At 42.3% G+C, this 20,641-nt stretch overlaps 2 protein-coding genes across 3 annotated transcripts in view; one reads left to right on the forward strand and one right to left on the reverse strand.

Moving 5' to 3' along the window:
* Positions 1-20,641, reverse strand: part of CMSS1 (cms1 ribosomal small subunit homolog (yeast)) — a 378,236-nt gene that overhangs the window by 177,919 nt on the left and 179,676 nt on the right. The window lies entirely within an intron of this gene.
* FILIP1L (filamin A interacting protein 1 like) overlaps positions 1-20,641 on the forward strand; it is a 317,446-nt gene that overhangs the window by 123,200 nt on the left and 173,605 nt on the right. For both annotated transcript variants that reach the window (XR_002103491.1, XM_019548855.1), the window contains exon 2: positions 14,476-14,522. The gene's annotated coding sequence lies outside the window, so the exon portion shown is untranslated. The remainder of the gene's footprint in view (positions 1-14,475; positions 14,523-20,641) is intronic.

A 20,641-nucleotide genomic window follows, 5' to 3' on the forward strand; every position in this document is an offset into this window, starting at 1 on the left:
CAAGACCCGCCCCCCACCCCCTCCTCCTGCGGACAGGGCTTAGGGTTTCATGCCCTTTTTGCAAACAGCTGTTGCAGGCTGGAACTCTGCCAGCATGTGGAGAGCTGCCTGCAAAAGGGGGAAATCCTCATTTTTCTCCTTTAAAGGGGAAAACCCGTGTTTTTCCACAGGAAATGGAAAACCTGGATCCCTGCTTATAAAGCAGTCCTATACTCCTCAAATTAACCCTGTTTTGAGGAATGAAACTTATCCCAGTCCCAAATTTATCTACAGCCCACACAAACTTAAAGTTCCCTCACTTTTATTGTCAAAAATTATCAGAAATTAAGAATTTTGAAGCTGTAGAAAGAGTTATTTTCTGAAAATATGAGCCTCTCAGTATTTTAAGTTTCCTGCATGACCTTTTCATGTTCGCTATTTCAGGACTTTTCTCCACACACTGTGTCCCTGATATGGGCTTTGGCAGGCTGAGCGATAAGAGCTGCCTGAAAAGTGACGGCATTCTCATTATTATCCTCTATTGTTATACTTAATCTGTATTGTGTTATGCAAGAAGCACTTATTGTTTAAGCAGTTTATACATGCAGTGCTATCCAGGTCTACCCAAGAAAAACAGAGATTCACAAATACACCAAAGACTTCATGACTTTCTTATAAAAGGAAACACATTAATTTCACATATCCTGATGCCTTTCTTGCAAGGCATTCATTACCCTCATGTCTCCAGTGATGTTTTTAATAGGATTTGAGGGAATCTGACACCTGGCCTAGTCCTAACAAACCAAGCAAGTAACATATACATGCTATTAGCAGTCCATAAAGAATCTGTGATTTAAAGAAAATAATAATGGAATAGAACAGAACACTAATCCTCAAGGAGCAGAGAGAAGAAGCCTAATCCCCACACTATTAGACAGTGTCCGAATCTTTAATATGAGTCAAGGACGAAGTACATGCTCCATCAGCACTACAAACTGGAACATGCAGTGACCTTGTTACAGAATCAACTGTTAAAAAAAGCCTCACCTAAAAAACAGTTCTTGCTGCAGGCAGGTCCTCAGCCAAGAGGCCTGGAAAGCAAAAGCAGTGCTCAAAAGCCAGTTGGCTTGGCTATAAACCTGCATACCTCTTACAATGTAAAGTCTCCACATGTGCATACACACACAACACATTATTATATGCCTACTAAGGCCAGTCCCTGACTTATGGTCCTACTGCAAAGCTTACTAATGCTATAAAGCTATCATCATTTAATCCTCAGGTATTTAAAATACCAAAATGTTGATAAAAGCAGCATTCATTTAAGGACAGTGATATCCCCACAGAGAGCATGTCTGAAGTTGCTGGAACCCCAAATATCTAATGGCTCATTCAGTTTCATTGCGCGGTCACTTATTGGTAAAAAGTAAATTTAATGCTTCATAAATATAAGGCTTAAAACAAAAGTGCTTCTAATCAGATCTGGCACAAGATGGAGAAATGCACAGAGTGAGGTAAGTGTGATGTTGCCCAGCTGAAGAACAGGGGATGGCAGGGCTTCAGCACATGACTCACACAGACACTAAACAGCAGAGAGCTGGAGATAATTCTCAGGTAAACTTTGTGCGAGCCGCTACGTCATCCCCTCTGTAACCTTCCTGCATTAATCATGTCACTTGTAACCTGATGCAACCCAAGAAGAATGTCTGATTTACAAGGAGCAGGGCAAGGCTAACAGAACAAATACTTTGGCATGTCAAGAAAGCTGAGAGAGGTAGTTAGCCATGTTAGTCTGAAGTCAGGCAGAAGGCATGGTAGAGATACATCTTGTAGACTAAATAAGATTGTATATAGATAGTATAAGTTTTCGTGAGCTTGAGCTCACTTCATCAGTTGTTCTTAAAGGACGCGCATAGAGCTTGTCATCACATAATTTTAATCTCTCATACATGTTGCAATTGTATGTTCATCATAGTGCTGCTTCAGTAGAGTCTCACAACATTTTAAACATGTTGGTCCCTTGTAAAAGCCTGCCTTTTAAATACAATGCAAGTTTCAAAACCAAGTTTGAGCTGAGTGTTTGGCTACATGTTTAAATGGGTTCCTCTTTATCCAGCCCTACTTGGATATCCCTGTTATTTGTATTCTCCATAACTTGTTCATCAGCAATCCTTAACTTAGCAACCTCCTGGTGGAATAGAAGTTTTGATTTCTTCTAGGTGTGTTAACTTGATTAAATGAAATTCTTGATCTCAAGACCACTTCTTCAGATGCTACGAAAGGACAAGCATAGAGCAGTGTGTAAACTGGATTGAGTGATTTGAATACAAAAGGGATGGGAAGAGGGAGAAGAAGAAAGGAAGGAGATGGGGGCAGTGTTGGAAGAGGCATACAAGTGAAGAATCCATAGGAACAAAAGTGTTACCAGAGCTAACCCAGGTAATGAAATAAGAATTTGCAGTCTAGTTGAGGATGGTTCTACTTTGAGCAGGGGGTTGGATTAGATGACCTCATGAGGTCCCTCCCAACCCTCACTTTCTATGATTCTATGGAAGTGTCAGCTGTTTCTCAAAACTATGTACATCAATTTGGTAAAAATCTTTTTGGTGCAAAGAAGTACTGTTTGCATTGCAGTACATGGCTCATTTAGCTGCATCTTCTCACAGAAGAATGAAATGGTCATCTGGAAGAACTAAAGATAAAGTTTCATAGATCCTAAAGGAAGTTAAAGTGTATATATTTTGCTTTAAGACTGTGTGAAGTTATCCTCAAATATTATACTTAAGTTATAAATCTATGAAGTTTTCACAGTAAGTAGGAGCATTGTTTACAAAATGTATTACAAACCATACAGGGCCTTATCTACCACACTGAAGGTAATAGAAGTTGCGTCACTGACCACAGTTGGAGCATGTTCAGACTAGCAGTATTTATAGACATCCCTCCTACAACAGCTTACTGGAGTCGAGTCTCTGTAGAAATATGTAAACGCTCCCTTAACATCATTCAGTACTCCAGCGCTTGAACCCTATATTCCTCATAACTTAAGCATGATATTTGCCCTTAATCTTTCTAAATCCACTGCATTTTTCTCTCCTTTCCAGTTCACCAAAAATCTCCCTATTGAACGCATTTCTCATTAGGAACAATCCTGCGAGATGCTCATTTATCTCAGCATTATTACTAAGTCACAGGTTGGTGGCTTTAGTTTTTATCTCAAAAGCTTACTCTAATTTCCCTTCTAGACTGTCCCTGCTCTCCTGCTCTAGCCATCAGTGTTCTCCTATCTTCCATACCATGACCTCACTATCATATGTGCACTGCAAACTACCAATAATCATCTTTATTGTTTATGTCGATTATTTATATACATTTTGTAGCTGCTCCTTTTCCCTTGGCATTCCTTGCTCAATATTTATAAAAATAGGCCATACAAATAAACAAAGCCTATAATTTAAATATAATGTAACAGCTTACATATCAAGTTTTCTACAGGAAAGTATTAAATAGTGCAAAAATTAATTAAAATGAAAATATAAGCTATATTTTTCTTTTTCTTATATCAGTTTGGAAAGCATCTCTAATACTATGTGTGCATGTACATGTGCACGTGCGCATGCAAGCGCACACACACACACTATTTATTTTCATTAAAACTAAAACCAGGAATGTAGCTGGTTCACAGGCTTACACAAATGGACACCCTCCACTTCTATCTCACCAGTTCCAATCCAACACGAATGTAGTGACTGAAAACCATTGTCTCCTGGCAGCTGTTCAGCAATTTGTGAAAAGGGAAAAAAAGGAAAAAAAGAAGTGATGAGCTAACTCGGAAAAGGGCAGACATCTGCCCCACAATTCTTCACCCTTCCTGGTGTACTTGGCTTATTGAGCTAGAGACCAACTTACCCTCCAAAAAAAGAGTTCAGACAAAGTGGGCCACCAGTATACAGGAACCTTGCCTTGGCAGTGCCACATTTCAGCCATACTGAACACATCAGCACCCAGAGCTCTGAGCCTACCTACCTTTCACAGACAATACGTTCCCTTCGGTGTTTTTAAAATCTTTTATCAGACTTTGAAACAAAACTAAACTTCCCATGAGAATGCCAAGAGCCTAATGGACACTTTCACACCAACTATGCACATGCATGAGTGGGCAGACAGTTCTGTGAGGAAACAGATTGTACTTCCATGTTATACAAAGGTTATAAACCATGAACAAAATTTATGATGCTTAACTTGACAGTGCTTTTAAAACAAGTACCTTGACACCTGAAAGAATGTCTACCAAATACTGCACTTTGTGCGTAATTGGCCTTCGTCTAAATAAAGTGTCATGTGTTTAAAACATTCATTAGAGAACATCTCCTTGGTCCTCCATAATTAACACACTATCACATGCATGAGAAATTTAAGATGACCTTTGACCTGCCTGAGTAAGCTAACATTCTGTTCCAGTCAATCAACACACACCTTCATATATTACTTGAAGCTATTTCAAATATATTCCTTATCCAACTTCTACATATTGCAGGTAAGACTGACCTTTATCAACATGGACAGGGGTGAACAGAGTTTTCCCAGACTTATAGGGCCCCTGTAGAGGCTAATTACACATGCACCTCCCCACTGCTGTACACAGGAACTAGTGCTTCCTTGCATGGTCATGCCCTATATGCACGTACACAGCTCTAGGTACACCAGGAATATACAGGCATACCTCGTTTTATTGCGCTTCGCTTTATTGCGCTTTGCAGATATTGTGGTTTTTTTACAAATTGAAGGTTTGTGGCAACCCTGAGTCGAGCAAGTCTATCGGCACCATTTTTCCATCGGTTAGCATTTTTTAGCAATAAAGTATTTTTTAATTAAGGTATGTACATTGTTTTTTTAGACATAATGCTATTGCACACTTAACAGACTACAGTATAGTGTAAACATAACTTTTATATGCACTGGGAAACCAAAAAATTCGTGTGACTCGCTTTATTGCGATATTCGTTTTATTGCGGTGGTCTGGAACCAAACCCGCAATATCTCCGAGGTATGTCTGTATACAGAAGACAGTGTAGTAGTAGTAATATGGAAGGGATTATTTAATGGGTGAGACATCAGGTATGAAATATCTAGATTCTTTAGAATCCCAAATTGAAACCTTACGCCTCATTTAAATATTTTTTTTCTGAAATAAAGAAATACAGCTTCATATAGTTTTCAGTATGTAGTTTGGTTCATATAGTTTGCTCCCTTAAAAGAGTCCTTTCAAAACATTGTAAGAATATGTTACAATGGAGGGTCAGTATTATCATCCCCCATTCACAGCTTAGAAAGTTGAGGCCCCAAGCCTGAAGTAACTCACAATACATCCCTGAATGAGTTAGGGGCATAGCATACAAAGCAGGTCAATTGCCATCCCCCCAAAATGATGAAATCTAAGGAATTATGGAATTCAGTTAAAGTGATTGTGAAGCTAGAATAAGGAAGCAATGGTTTATAAAACTTTATAGTGTACACATCAGTTACAACCAATAAAACAACCTAAAATACACAGAAAATGTGATGTTGTGGAGGAGTTTCAACATTGGGTTAAATCCACTTAGCCTGGGGTGGGCAATTATTTTGGTTGCAGAGCTACTTAAGTTTCACTGTGCAGGGAAGACGGGATGGTCCCCCTGAGCCTGTCAACACCCCGCCCCCTCCACAACAGTCTGAGAGCCCTGTGGGTCCTCCCTGCCATTGTCAACAGCATGCAGCCCCAGCTTCTACCCCAGCCCAGTCCATGACCTCTCTGGACTTGCCCCAACTGGAACCAAAGCACACAGTCCCAACCCCAGCCTGCCTGTGCCTGTGCCTGCTCTGCGCTGCCCGCCCACGCTGAGCAGCAGCAATGGCTAGGCAGAAGCTGCTGCTGGCACAGGCAAAAAGCAGCCTTTTCTCCTTCACTGCTGCCAGGCTGCTCTTGCTGCACCCACCCAGAGCCTGCGCCCAGCTGCCCTGCAGCTCCTTTCTGCCCCCATCACTGTCACCTCTGGGCCGCCCCGCCGGGCAGTGGTGACAGTGCAGAGGAGCCACAGGGCAGCCTGGGCACAGGTTCCGAGTGGCTGCACGAAGAACTACCTAGCAGCAAAGATGGGGAGGGGCCACTTTTCCCCCATGCTGAGCAGCAGCTTCTGCCTGGCCGCTGCCACTGCTCAGCATAGGTAGGCGATGCAGAGCAGGTGCAGGGTGGACCAAGGATGGAGCTGTGCCCATGGCTCCCCACCAGTAGCATGGGGCCACCAGCAATGGCAGCCAGAAGGAGCTACTGCCACCTGGGCTGCCTAGAAAGGCAGTCCAGCTGTGAAGCTGCCTCAGCTCAGCTGTATCCCCAGAGGGCAGCTGGACATGCCACAGGCCAGATAGTGCTTGGGCCTGGCAAGACTGAGTGACCTCCCACAGGTCAGACAAAGACCCTCCACACCCAAGGACCATATTTTGCTCATCCCTGACTAAGCAGAATGTCTAAAATCTCCTAAAAGGAAATTCAATTTCACTCCTTCAAGAAAATGCATGGATTGTTAACGTCTTAAAAAAGGGCTATAAATTCTATAAACCACCTCAAATACTCGACCACTTCTAGAAGACCTTGAGCAGATGCCATTTCAAATGTACTACACCAGGGGTGGGCAAAATACGGCCCACAGGACGCATCCAGCCTGCAAGACTGTTCTATCCAGCCCACGGGGCCCATAAAAAGATTTGGAAAATTAACATTTCTCTGCCCTTGGTCCCTGTTAAAAATGACAGGAACCAAGGGCAGTAGGACCCAGGGGAAGCCTGGCGGGCTCCAACAACAGCGGCCCACCTGGCCCCGCCCCCCCAGCTGGAAGCCCCAGCTGCAAGCCCCAGCTGCGGTTTCTGGGCTGGGAGCACGTGGCTGCCCTGGCAGCGTGGGAAGCTCAGGTAAGTGAGGGGGACCCTGGGAAAGGAAGAAGCATGGGGGGGAGGGGGAAGAGGCCCCTCCTCACCCATGCCCAGTGCCCCGCACTGCAGCTGCTTGCAACCCGCATGGGGCTGCCTGTGCCCGCTCTGGACAGCCCCATGCATGCTCCAAGCGCCTACAGCATGGGGCGGGGGAGAGGCCACTTCCCCGCCGCACTCAGCTTTCCCCTGGGCTCCATCCCTGCGTGGAGAAAAGCGTCCCCTTGCTCGCCCCATGCCTGGTGCCCCGCGCTGCTGGAACTCTCAGCCTGCATGGGGCTGAATGGAGCAGGCAGGCTGCGAGCAGCTGCAGCATGGGATGCCAAGCATGGGGCAAGGAGAGGCTGCTTTCTCCCTGCCCTTCCCCAGTACCACCCTGTAACCCGGCCCCACTGCCAGGCTAGCAATGGGGCAGGTTACAAAGTGGTGCTGAGCATGGGGAAAAGTGGCCCCTTGCCTGCCCCATGGCCAGCGCCCTCGCTGCAGCCACTCGCAGCCTGCCTGGGGCTGCCTGTGCTTGCTCTGGACAGCCCCATGTGGGCTGAGAGCACCTGCAATGCAGGGCACTGGCCATGGGGCAGTTGAGGGGCCACTTTTCCCAATGCTCAGCACCAGCTTCTTCCCTGCTGGTGAGCAGGGGGTCGGGGCTCTGTGCTGCCCCCACCTGTATCATGGGGCTGGGGGGCACTGGGTGTAAGCGGGTGGGGAGCCAGTGGGAGCACAGGGCCCACACCGGTGTCCTGAGGCCAGTGCTGGTGGGGCCCAGAGCAGGGTGGCAGGAGTGTGGCGTCCCAGCTGGCAGGGGCTCTATGGAGCCAGGCCAGCTCCCCCCTCTCCCTGTTGGTGCAGCCCAGCCCAGCTTCACAGACCCCCGCCAGCCTGTGCCCCGCTTTGGGCCCCACCGGTGCTGGCCCTAGGACATTAGTCCCAAGACACTGGGATGTTGGTCCCAAGATGGTGACCTGGGGGTGGGGCACCTGTCAAGGGCCGGGGCTACCCATGCGGCCCTTGACAGCCTGCCAAAACTGGGTAAGTGGCCCTCCGCTCAAAATAATTGCCCGCCCCGTACTACACCGTAAGGAACACAGAAATTTGTTGTTGCCCTTTTTTATTCACTGAACTAAGAACTCTGCTGCACCTTTCACTGCAGTGCTGTTAATGCTGTGCCATTATGAACTTCAAGTGTACAACATGGCTCAAAAATTCAATTAATCAAAAGCATATTTGTTTTAAGCAAAGAATAATATGTAAGACACTTGCTTTTTCTAATTCTTTTAAATAAAAAACCCACAGATATTCAGCTACGAGCAATGGTACTCAACCCCTAGACCATGGGCCAGATCTAGCCTGCAAAGTTGTTATCTGACCCATGGGACTCCCCGTAGAACTGGAAATTTTAGGGTGGGGAAGCAGTAGCAATGTTAATTGCCACTCCCTTACTGACAAGTTTCCAGACCCACAAAGAGTCCCACAAGCCAGCTAGTGTGCCTCTGCATGCTAGACAGTGCTGGTGTTCAGTCAGGCCGGCATGTGATATCAGGTGAGCACATAGGATTCCACCTGCAAAGGGACCCCATGTGCTGACTGTGTGAGATCCACCCCATGAATTGACCCTGCACCACTCATCCAGCCTGTATAGCCAGAAGATTGGGCACCACTGGCTCAAAGCTCTCCAAAGACCTCTGTTACACACTCCTTCCACCTCAGTCTCATACTTACAATTGCCAGCATGCTATTATACCCAATTAGGTCTCTGGTAGAATATCTGATTGGTTTGTACCTCTGTAAAAACAGATGAATGTCATTTTATTACTGATGATTTCAGTGTCAACATATAATTTTCCTTCCAAGTCATCCAATATATACTTTGACTTTTAAAAATATTATTGAATAAAATACTAGCAGAAGGATGCCATGGGAATATACACACCACACAAATGTACAGTAGCATTCATACAGCTGTTTCATGGAGATAACTGAGGGTTTCTGTTTATTTAGTGATAATATTTTAGTATTTAAAATATATAACTTGTTTTGCATATATATATCATAAAAGAGGGGGGAATTGTTCACATGTTTTCAAGAACAATTGGATCTGAAATTGCCTTTTAATCATGAAAAAAATATTAAGTATATAATATTAACAGCACAGCTCCTTCCTTTCCTTCCTTTTGCTTTTCCATGTGACAAGGTATTTAGCAGAATTCACAGATCTGTTGGAATCTGCCACGGCCACTCCATAAGCGTTTCTGCTGTTGCCTCAAACTTATAACCTTAGGGCTAGCTAGACAACATGAAACACTTTTCATTACATCTTGACACAACCCTGATCTTATAAATCTCTTATGATGACAAAAGATTGGAAAGGCAAACCAGCATAATATTGCATGACATTTAAGATTAAAAAAAAATAGAAATTCACTGAAGGAAGGAAGGAACAAACAGGATGATGTGTTTACATAGTGTTTTACTAAAAGTGGCATTTCAACAATAGCAAAGATTTGCAAAGGCACAAATGAAATTAAAAAGAAGCAAGGTACTCAAGCCAAGCTGCTCCTTGTATCTTGGAAGTAAGACTTTCTAAAAACATGCCGAGTAAATAAAGGAGTGAGATGGCGCAAAGCAAAGTAAATGGGCCAAGGCCCCTGGCTATATTTTACTTGGTGCAAGTTATGAATGACTGTGAGAATACTATGTACTAATCAGTGCAAGCAGGCAGCGGGGGGAAGGAGGGAGCAGGAATCTGTGCTCACACCATTTACTGAGGAAAGGATAAGTCATTCCCCTGCAAAACCTGATAATTTTGAGCATATTACCAAACTCCTCCAAAATGTCACTAAATTCATATTTTGTGGCTTACTGGAGCCAGGTAACTTACCCCAATGACCTCAGAAACTACTGTCCAATTTCACCCTTTACACACAACATGCAAGCTGCTGGAGAGGGTGCTGCTGAAGAGACCAATTCCTCAACTCTGCGAACAGTGCCACCGGACAAGCCAGGTTTCAGGCTACAAGGAAGCTGTTATGATCAAATACTTGCTCTTATGATGAAAATAAACAGAAACTGAAAACAATGGTAGCTTTCGGATTTGCCATCAGCCTGCCCTATGACACAGTTTGATACTGTATAAAGAACTCCTGCAGAAATTATCAAATGTATTGCAGCGTAGTCAGACAATTCAACTTAAGACAGTATTCACAGAGTGCCATTTTCAGGTTTATCTTGGCAGTAGAATGAGCAAAGGTAAAGCCTGGTGGGAACCCAAAATGATGAAACCTAAGGAATTCAGTTTAAGTGATGGGTTCCCACCAGGTCTGGTTCTATCACTGTCCCTTTTTTAACTTGTACTCAAATGATATGCCTGTAACAATGAGTTATTTCTGACAGAAACAGAAATCTCTTTCAGTGAAGATCTATAAAAGATGGAGAAACAATTTCAATGAAGGTATTTAAAACCTAATCTTGCCAAGACAGTAGTCTCAGGATTGCATCACAACAATCAGCATCTTAATATCATAGAGAAGTAGAGCTAGAAGGGACCTTGAGAGGTCATCTAGTCCAATTCCCTTCCTGAGGCAGAATCATCCCAATCCAAAATGTCCTATACAAATCCATTGTCTAACCCCTTAGCAAAACTACACAGTCAACCCTGACAAGATGTACCATCCAAACCTGCCACAGCTAAAGCAGGAGGATGACAGTGGCCAACATCCTGCCCCTGCAAAGATTCTTAATATACGCTTAAGAGATCCCAGGAAGAGGGACACCCCCCACCCCTGCTATAGAGGAAGGCAAAAATCACCACAATGGGGTAAAATTCCTTCCTGATACAGAGGGGCAAGACTCTCTAGCAGGAAACTCCAGGTTTAATTCCCAGCAGAAGCACTGGCACTCCCCAGTCAAAATCCTCAGTCTTAGCTGCAGCCAGTACCCAATGCCTCTGAGTAAAGTTTAAAAGGAAAAAGGAAGCCCTGACATGTAGCAGCCCCATACGACAACCATCAAATCAGACTCTAAGTTGCAGAGAGAGGGAACGAAGCTCTGAAAAAATGGAAATATACTTCTGCAGCATAAGGACTGCCCATGAATTATATCCATATTCTGGGGCAGATCTAGAAGGGATGCAATGACAAGGATGCACCTTCACCCCTTTCAATCAACAATGCTGTGGGAGCAGCAGCAGCAGGGCTTTTTTTTTTTTGCTTTTTTTTCTGTCCCTGAATTGGGTAAGAACTCCATCCATCCCTTTCTTTCCGTGCTCAGAGACACCTCCCCTTCTCTTCCCTGTCTACCACAGCCACTGCTTCTGGCAGCTCCAGGGACAAGGATAGGCTTCAGAGCCACTCCTGACTGCTCCAGCTGCACTCTGCAGGGAACCACACTCAGCCAGGGACAGCAGCAATGGCAAATGAGTTCCTCCTTCCTGCCCAGTCCCTCTGGATGTTCCCTGTCAGCCTGGGAGCAGGTACAGGAGTGGGGAAGAAGGGGTGGAAAGCTGCCCACTGCCATCCCCATCTCTGGCTGAGCCTGGATCCCTGTGCAGCCCAGCTGCAGCAGAAGAGAAGTGGCTCTGGAGACTTCTCCCACCCTGTCCCTGGGACAGTGTCAGCAGCAGGTAGGGGATGGAGAGAGGAGAGGGGAAAAGGGAACATGGAGAGAGGGAAGACTGTTATCTGACTGACAGACTTTAAAAAGTTTCCTTTCTGCTGCTCCCACAGCACTGTCTGCCTACCAGGGTACTGGTTGATATACCTGAGGCAGTTACTGATATATTTGAGGTATCCTTTGAAAAATGCGAGCTCTTAGCTTTCATGATCTTTTTTCACCACAGAAAAATAATGACACAATTCTTCTGTTGCAAAGAGCTCTGAAAGACCACAATAACTGACTGTTTTTAACACTACAGATTCCTATGTAAAAATTCTGGGTTTAGCTTGTGAATCATGTTTGCACACCTAACTGTGCTAACATTGTGCAGTGACCTACAGGAGCCTTGAAGGGATCTTATGGCACTCTGGTTGAGAATCACTGAACTAGATCAAAGCGATACAGGCAGAAGCATAACATGTAATAAAGCTCTGTAAGGTTGTTAGAAAAAACAAATTACTCAAAATCTAATGCAACCCATGGATCCAAGAGCGACTTCAGACAGCGCGCAGCTGTTCGGTTCCTAAAACAGACTTGTCTATTGTCTGTGACAATGTGCTAAGAAGCACTATATTGTCACAGAATCATAGAAAATGAGGGTTGGAAGGGACTTCAGGAGGTCTTCTAGTCCAATCCCCTGCTCAAAGCAGGACCGTCCCTTTGGTCAAAAGGCTTTGTCTACTTGACTCTTAAAAAACCCTAAGCACAGAGATTTGACCACCTCTCTGGGTAGCCTGTGTCAGGGCTTTACTACCCTCCTTGTGAGAACAGGTTCCATGACCTACAATCTCCAGTGAAGGGCAAATGAATTTGGTCACCTAAATCTTTGTAAACACGTCATGCATGCCTAATGTGACATAGCCAGCTATGAAAATTGTGATAAGTTTGGATTTTCCCCCTTTGAGTGGTTGATTTTTACCAAATACTAGACTATTATTATTGCCTGTAAAATGGCATTTGCCATAAAAGAGAAGGTCATCAGTCTAATTAGTTCAGCAATCCATGTCTAAAACTGTCCAATAAGTTATATTTCAAAACAGGTACCAACAGATCTTAACACTCCTAACCGTGCAGGGCTGCATATCATACTAAAGTTGTCACCTAACTCCTGAAGCATAATCTTCAGTCCCCCCTCTTGCCACCGGTCACGAAAACATCCAGTGGTCTTTCCAAAACCTGGTGTTGCTCTTATGGTAATGAATTCAACAAACAACTGTTCACTATAGGAAAAAGAATAGGTGCTATTCAGCCTCAGAAAGGCATTAAAGATGGGTTGATTGGTCAAATACCTTTTTCCCATATCTATCATCTCTTTTATGTTCTTGCTACAAAGATGTGCCCTTTGCACAAAACACAATTCAGCTATGTGGGGCTAATTCCTGTAAAGTAACACATAATAAACCTAATTCTAGAGTGATTTCACCTATGATTTCATCAGTAATACATTCCTATAAGAACTCAAGTTCAGGGCTACAATTTTCAAAAGTGCCTAAGTGACTTGTAGATACCTAAATGACTTCTCAAAATGATCTGCAGGTTCTGAAACATGAAGCTCACACTGCAGAACTGAAATCTTGCACCTAAACGTTCAAAACCCAAAGATGCAGAATTTAAAACAGAATTCATCAGTGTATTAAATGGGGCCCATCAGGCCATCTATGGATTTATGACTTGCAGGAATGCCTTATTATTATGGATGATGTTCTAGCTAATAAGACATTAATCATTCAATTGCAAAGATGGAACAAAACAGGACTAATTGGTGTAGTACCTCTAAGAGTAAGGGTGTGGTATCTTGGTGGTATACAAAGTGACCTGCAAGTGACTTGGAAAAGAAGACAATTCATCATGTCAAAAAGGCAGTAACAAATCAGCACAGGGTGACAGAATTTCACAAATCTAGGAGTTCACTAAAGAGTTATCCAGAATACATAAGTGAATGCAGACTAACTGGTGCCTTCTCCTTCTGCTCTGTCATTATCTATCAGTAATAGATGGTTTAATCCTAAAAATATATTATGTGGTTTTCACTCTTGGCACTTACTTTCAGAAAGAATGGTCAAATATAATATCTAATTTATTTCATAAAGACTCTGTGCATTAAATAAATGAGTTGCTACCACTAAGATAACAGAAATTATCTTCCTGCTTTTGAGGATGACCATTCAGCTTCCCCTTTTTCTTCTACATTAGGTTTTTGGGGGTTTTTTTGCATCTTCTCTAAAAATACAGATCACTTTTATTTTAGGCCTCCGCATAAAGCAGGTTGGGATTTTTACCAGCACTTTATTCTCCGTTTCAATATCCCTGTTTCATCAACTCATTGAGCCATAGAAAAGAACTCAGATGAGAAAGACAAACTGTTCCTAGTCAACAAATAATGTATTCTTCTCTACTCCTGGTCCCAATTCTGCTCTGCAGCAGGTCATATACCATACTGATACAGACCAATGGACAAGCTTGACATAGATGTTTGCACTTTTAAGTTAATAACCAGCATAAAAAGTAGAAAAATGGAGCATACTTTTAAGCACAGAAAAAAGTTTTTACATAGTGACAAGATACATAGTTCTTCAATTAAAAGTAAAATGGCCACTGCCCAAGGCAGTGCCTAATTCTGATACTTTTAACTGATACAATTTAGCCACCAAACCCATTTGACCAATTACAAGGGAAGAACACTGGGACACCATTGTTGTGTTATTTGGTAGAATCCCATGTTTACGCTGAATAAATAATTTGCACAAATTTACCAAATTAAAGGTAATTTCAGAAGTTAGCAGGAATTTTTGTACTGAATTTAATGGGACCTTAGGTCAAGCATTTATGCAATGCCAGCTTTTATACCTGTTACAAAATTCTTACAATTTTTTTAAATTACAGATTCACACTGTAAGAAAGATGATACTGTAAGAGAGAACGCTGCTAAGGTATGTGATCTAATGGAAAAGCTCTTTCTTCCAAAAGAAAAGGAGAAAGATAGATTTTATTTTCATGCTTTTAGGATGCTTTTAAACAAGAACTGAAAGTACAAAAAGAAATAGGCTGTAATTATTAATGAAAAAAGATATCTTTACCTTGTTAAACAAAATATCTTGTTAAACAGCAAGATAAAAATAATCAACCTATAAATATTACAAGACATTTTCTTTATGTAATTTGTAGGCTGACTATCAGTCAAACATGCCAAATCTTTTCAAACACCACTCCTTTATAGTGGTCCAAGATTTTTTGGGCAAGACTTTTGGAAGAGGTTTTCATATCCCTTGAACTGAACAGGCACCATCCTAGATTGCCTCTTAATTTTAAAATATACAATGCTTAATGAAAATGAAAAAGCTAGAGAGGTTTTATTTCCACTCAGTACAGAAATGTAGCTCCTACTGAATTTACATATATGACAAGAGATCAGCTGATTCTCAGTTCATCCTGCATAAAAGATGTTTTTAAGTTAAAATGAACAATCTGTAGTTCTGCCCCACTTTTTGAAGCTGAATCATCTCTTCAACACAACAAACAAAACTGTCTCAAATATTTCTGAACCCTACCACCAATAAAAAGCAACTGTATGGATATAGCAATCTAATTAAATTACAGTAAATGGTGGTTATTTTAGTGCACAGCATGTATTAAAACAGCTTTGAATTTGCCATTTGTATAATAATGAAGAACAGTTTTTTGGACTGAAATACCGATGTTGTAAATACATTTTTATGTAAATTTAATTTTACCATGCAATGTATATTAAAGTTGAATCTTTCAGTAAGCAGCCTTTTGGGAGGGCATATTTCTGATGTTTTTGCATGCAGTATATACATTTCTAGAACACTTCCTTTTTTGCAACCTCTTTTTTGGGGGATATTATCACTACACTATGACAAGCATGAGGTCATCTAGGATTGTAGGGCTAGTTTGCAGCAGCTGTAAGACATTTATTTGAAATCTATGAGCATTTAACTCCTAAACAGCCTCCAGGAAAAAAAAATCAATCTAATATGAACACTAGAGGAATAGGACACTTCTATTTATAAGATGCCTTCCGCTCAACAATCACAAAGTGTTGGTTTTAAAAAGAAAATGGATTAAGTATTCCAGATGGATAAGGTAAAGCAACAACAGAAGTGAATGGTTTATTCCAAGTCATACAGGGAATCAGCAAGCAACACTGTCAGGAAAGGGAACTTAAGACCACATATCTAATAAGGAATTTTAAGAACAAAGATCTCCATTCAGCAAAGCATGTAAGCATCTGATTAGGGCCATCCCTACCCACAAAGAAACTCAACATGTACTTAAAAAAATCATACTCATTTCAGAAATTGTCCACAGTTAATACTTTTTTTTTTCATTTTAGCCTGTATGTTTGCTTCCCCTATAATCTCATCCTGAGCTTGATAACCTCATAAATAGGCATGAAATGCTGGAACAAAAGGTAAAAGTTGCCACAATGTGTTGAGCGTTCTCTCTCTGTCTCTGTGACAGTTCTTTGAAGCAGCAACATCTGCTGTTCTGTATACTCAGCAACCCCATTTCCACTTACTTTCTAGTTGTTTTGACTAGTCTAACCTTTGGATGGTCTTCATATGATCTCTTGAGATTCTGGTTAAAAATGAGATGAGAATTAGATGGGATTCAATACTGACAACCTAGGGAGAAAGAACCAGCACCATACCTACAGCCTGGGGAACTCACTTCTCCTCAGTGCAGAGGCAGAAAAGGATCTTGGGGTCATTACAGACTCCAAGATGAATATGGGCTGCCAATGTGGGGAACGCAGTCAGGAAGGCTAACCGCACCTTGTCATGCATCCACAGATGCATCATGAGCAGGTCCAAGGTGATCCTCCCCCTCTGTATGATACTGGTCAGGTTGCAGCTGGAGTACTGTGACCAGTTCTGGGTGCCACAGTTTAGGAGAGATGTGGCCAGCATCGAGAGGGTCCAGAGGAGGGCCACTTGCATGATCTAGGGACAGCAGGACAGACCCTATGAGGAGACGCTACAGGACCTGAACCTGTTCAGCCTCCACAAGAGAAGGCTGAGAACTCTCTGAAGGGAGAACTCTCTGAATAGGCTCTATTGCAAAATCTTTCAGGCAGCTAGAGAACATTAAAAAGAGAGAGCCATGGAGTTGATGGGGACTGTAGCAGGATCTAATCATCTAGTTTACAACTCAATTTTACTACTGATGTTAGAGCGTGCATGGTGCTAAAAAGTGTGTTCCTTCCACAGTCAGTATACAAGTTACACAATGACAGGCAGTCCACTCATCTGCTCTTATAAAAAAAGCGAGGGTGTAGGGGAAGAGGGACATAATTCTCAATTTCCCACTAGCTCTCATAGATATATCCTGTGGCTGCTTCTGTTCCTACGGAAGCTGAGGCATGTACATGTAATATATTATACCTGTATGTGCACGTCTCTGGTGCCACCCTCTCATCTCTTCTCCATATGGCAACATTTCAAAATGTATGAAATTTGTAATGTACACAAATAAGGGGATTTCACAAGCTAAGCAGCAAAGAAAAATGGCTTTGATTTTTCAGACTGCAGATGCAAGCAAAATTAATGTGAAATTGTTTTAATACCTAATTTCTCACCAACACCTGCAATCAAACCAAAACTTTCAAGGTCATGTTAGGAAATCACTATGCACTGAAAGAAAATAAGACATAATGCCAGCTTGGCATCACTATTTTTAACAGCATATCTAAACATACTGTGACAGGGTGGGAGAATTCCTTTTGCTAATTTAAAACTTATTTTAAAACCTTGTGGGTTCTAAATTTATAACGCAACCTGAGGTTTTGTGGTTAGCGTGCCATTTGTATCTGACAAAGGACAGCCTCTTGTTTCTTGGATATGTTCAAAGTAAATTCCCAAAGATCATTTTAGCACTACTCTCTCGCATGTTTGGTAAGCTAGTTATAGTACAATTTTTGAACAACTGCAGAAAAGGGTCTCAGGGTCTAGTCTACCCTAATAGAGGTAAGTAGTTTAGTTTTCTCTTCCCAAGCAATGAACAACAACAAAAACAACAACACGGTATCCCATACCATCCTTATAAATAAACTGAGGCAATTTGCCTTGGATGATTATACGGTAGACTGGGTAGCAAACTGGCTTAAGGGTCACACTCAAGAGAGTTGTGGTGGATGGGTCGTTGTCAACTTGGAAAGATGCATGCAGTGGAGTCCCTCAGGGCTCAGTTCTGGGACCAATGCTATTCAACATCTTCATCAGTGATCTGGACGAGAGGGTGGGAAGCACCCTGTCCAAATTCGTGGATGACACAAAAAATATGGGGTGAAGCTAAAACCCTGAAGAGGAGGAACCAGATCCAGGCTGACCACGACACATTGGGGAAGTGGGCAAAGAACAAGAGGATGCAATTCAATAAGGACAAGTGCAAGGTGCTGCATCTAGGGAGAAAGAACTGCTGTCATACCTATAGGCTGTGGGGTGACCTTCTCAGCACCACTGAAGCAAAAAGAGATCTTGGAGTCACTGTTGACTCCAGGATGAACATGAGTCGTCAATGTGATGAAGTAGTGGGCAGAGCCAATTGCACCTTGTTGTGCACCCGTAGGTGCTTCACAAACAGGTCCAGGGAGGTGATTCTCCCTCTCTACGTGGCACTGGTCAGGCTGTAGCTGGAGTACTGTTCAAGTGGTATGCGGACAACCTGGAGAGGGGCTAAAGGGGAGCCACTCATCTGATTAGAGGCCAGCAGGGAAGGCCCTATGAGGAAAGGCTAAGCGACCTTAAACTTTTCAGCCTCTCCAAGAGAAGGCTGAGACGGGACCTTGTGGTGGTGTACAAATTCATAAGGGGGAAGCAAAACAAAGTAGGCAATGATGGCACCCCCTGGAACAACAAGGAACAATGGCCATAAGCTACTGGAGAGTAGGTTTAGACTGGACATTAGAAAAAAGTTCTTTATGGTCAGGGTTGCCAGGATCTAGAATGGGCTCCCATGGGAGGTGGTGCTCGCCCCATCCTTGGGGGTCTTCAGGAGGAGACTGGACAGGCACCTGGCTGGGTTCACATGACCCTAGGTTTGGTGACACTTTTCTTGCCTGCCAAGGGCAGGGAGTCAGACTAGATGGCCCACTGAGGTCCCTTCCAACCCTGGAATCTATGAATCTAAAAAAAAAAAGCAAACAGGTTAAGGGATTAAAATAAGTTGTTTTATTTTTTTATCTAACTGCTAAAATATAGAAAATACAGTATCCTAGTTAAGGGAAGAGCATGAATAGACATGAGTGAAAAAAGCTTCTGTTTCTAACAAGGGAATTACCAAATGACTTTGATCATTAGAAATATTTTTCATCTGATGTTGGACTGGAATGGAGCAGTTAGAGAGAAAACCAAACAGAATAAAGATAAGAAGAAAAAAACCCTTCAGAGATTTGCATCAAAAACGGTTACCTATTTTCTGGCAGCTGATCAAAAAGCACCTCCTCATAAGTAAATTACAAGAATTTATTCTCCATAAGTTACTTTTCTTCTCTAAATGGGAACTGAAGATCTCATGAACCTGCAATTGTACTTTTATTTTTAATTTAAAATTTGTTTTAGAAAACCCTTGCTGGGGTCAGTCCTTGTTTCTCCAGCTGCAGGAACTATGGAGGTCAATAGACCACTACACACCATCAAGAAGTTGCAGTCGTGATGTTCTAGTTATGTTTCATTATTAAAATTTTACCCCCTGTTACTCCTAAGTCAGTGACTTGAAGTTTCTATTAGCTTTGGAGTCAGTTCAATGAAGTATGCTTAGAGTCACTAAATCCAAGTAACCAAAAAGTATTTAGTGTCCTCACAGCCAAAAAATGAAAACATTCAAGTAATGCTGGCACGTAACTGTCTTCTACCCTCATTCACAGCTACGCTGATTATAGGTAACATCAAAAGCACCAGACAAGCAACAAAGTCACAAGAGCCTCCCAGAAATAGCCACACTGGGAAAACAATTTGTAAAAATGACACTATTCCTCCAGGCTTCAACAGCAAAATAAGTTAACCATGTCTTGATTGTACATTCTGTATCAATTGGCAGCCAAATCTGTTCAGAACAAAACTGCAAGTTCTTTAGAGATGCATCACCCTTGATGAAGTGGAAAAACTGTCCAGTTCATACAAATGGTCTGAGGGATTAAATTTGAACATTCAAATTAAGGATCTGATTCAACAGTATGTTAATAACACAAGAAGTCCTACTGACTTGAATGGGAATATTCATATGCTTTAATGCTAGGCACCTGTGGAATTGCCTTGGCTCAAATGGGGCCTATAAAATTATGAAAATTTAAAAATCACCAACTTAATTTCAAAACTCCAGTCTGAGGCAAATATTTAAAAATAAATATAGTTTAAAAATTTAACAGCTGTATTTATCTAGAAAGAATATTGCTACCACTTGTTTTCCAGCTGAGGAAAACAGCACCTATGTAAAATGGGTATTGTCTTTTCTAAGCCCTTTTACAAAGCACATCATTGGAGTATGCCAGTCCCCAGGGTTAGGAGTTACACAGCAAATCAGAGGCAGCATTAAGAATGCAACAAGAATCATTTTGGCAAGGTGAGCAGCCAGCCAAGTTCTGCAACTCTTAAGTGTATTTCAGTGATGAAAGCCTAAACGACAAAACACTTTAGACTACGTACTAGAAAAAAAACTCCCAAGGTCTTACAAAGACTGCAGAATCATTTTCAAATGGAAACTACATAAGTATATCTCATCCCTGGAGATACCTAGACTGCATGAAGCAGCATATAGGGACTAGAGGGAACAACCTCGTTCTATAGTGAACTGTACTAAAAGAAATAAAGTTTTTGGTCATTAGCATTGTTATTTTGCATCTCTAATGTCTACTAACAATTTCTACGCCAGTGATTCTCAACCAGGGTGACAGGGCACCCTTGAGTGCCATGAGATCCTCCAAAGGGTGGGCAGGAAGTGAGAGGAGATAAAGCAGATAAGAACAGACTCAGGCTATCTCTGCCTGGCTGCTCTCCTGCAAGGAGGTAAGCCCTGTAATAAGTAAAATAGT

The sequence above is a fragment of the Crocodylus porosus genome, unplaced genomic scaffold, assembly GCF_001723895.1.
Source record: "Crocodylus porosus isolate Cpor-Errol unplaced genomic scaffold, CroPor_comp1, whole genome shotgun sequence".
Lineage (NCBI taxonomy): Eukaryota > Metazoa > Chordata > Crocodylia > Crocodylidae > Crocodylus > Crocodylus porosus.